This window comes from Suncus etruscus, chromosome 1 (genome assembly GCF_024139225.1).
Source record: "Suncus etruscus isolate mSunEtr1 chromosome 1, mSunEtr1.pri.cur, whole genome shotgun sequence".
NCBI lineage: Eukaryota > Metazoa > Chordata > Mammalia > Eulipotyphla > Soricidae > Suncus > Suncus etruscus.
In genome coordinates this window covers 145,062,712-145,063,652 of record NC_064848.1, presented here as the reverse complement: position 1 = coordinate 145,063,652, position 941 = coordinate 145,062,712, and the positions used below count along the sequence as shown (strand labels likewise).

At 45.1% G+C, this 941-nt stretch overlaps 1 pseudogene; it reads left to right on the top strand.

Annotated features, from left to right (window-relative positions):
* Positions 1-399: 399 nt before the first annotated feature.
* On the top strand, positions 400-526 carry LOC126030921 (uncharacterized; annotated as a pseudogene).
* The last annotated feature ends 415 nt before the right edge of the window (positions 527-941 follow it).

Genomic DNA, 941 nt, shown 5'->3' with positions numbered 1-941 from the left:
ACAACTAAGCCCCAAACCATGACCTTCAAGTCTGCTTGCAATTGAACAAGCAATTCAAAAACCAAGAAGCACTGGCTCTTGGATGAGGCTCCTTTGGAGGGCTGGAAACATTTGCAGGCAGCCAGCCCTGGTACACTCTGTGCTGGCCTAAATCTACCACACTCAGTCATTAGCTTTGCTAGTTGCTTCAAGGAAAGAATCTCCCTGTCACAGCTGGGATCCTTTCTCAGAAAGGTGGGAAGACATTAGTGCTTGCAGAAGAAAATGATGCTCTTCCCCATCCCACCCCCGAATCCCTAGAGAAACTAAATTGTAATCCAACAATTCAAATGAAGCTAGGGAAGCTCCAGGAAGGGTTAACATTTCCTAGCGTTCACACCACCTTAAAAGTGTGTTAAAACCCTCCTGGCTCCCTTTCCCATCAGTTCTAAACACGCTGGTCTTGGTGGTCGCAAAAGGAGGAATATTAATACTGAAGGTGGCCTCACAGAGCTCGTAGTCTGTCATGGGCTAGTTTCAGACAAGATAAAAACATTTTTTTTAATGTGTTAAAAATAGGGCTGGAGGGGCCAGAACAGTGTCACAAGCAGTGGGGCATTTGCCTTGCATGCGCTAATTTAGGACAGACTGCGATTCAATCCCCTGGCGTCCAATATAATCCCCCAAGCCAGGAGTGATTTCTGAGCACATAGCAGGAGTGACCCCTGAGCCTCACTGGGTGTGGCAAAAAAGCAAAATATAAATAAATAAATAAATAAATAAATAATAAAAATAAAAATAGGGCTGGAGAGATAGTACAGATAAAAGGCCTTGCCTTTCATGCGTCCCCAGTTCAGTCCTTCACACCATGTATAATTCCCTGAGCACTACTAAGCGTGCTCCCTAAGCACAGAGCCAGTGGCAAGCTCTGAACATTTTTGGGGTGTAACAAAAACAGGAGG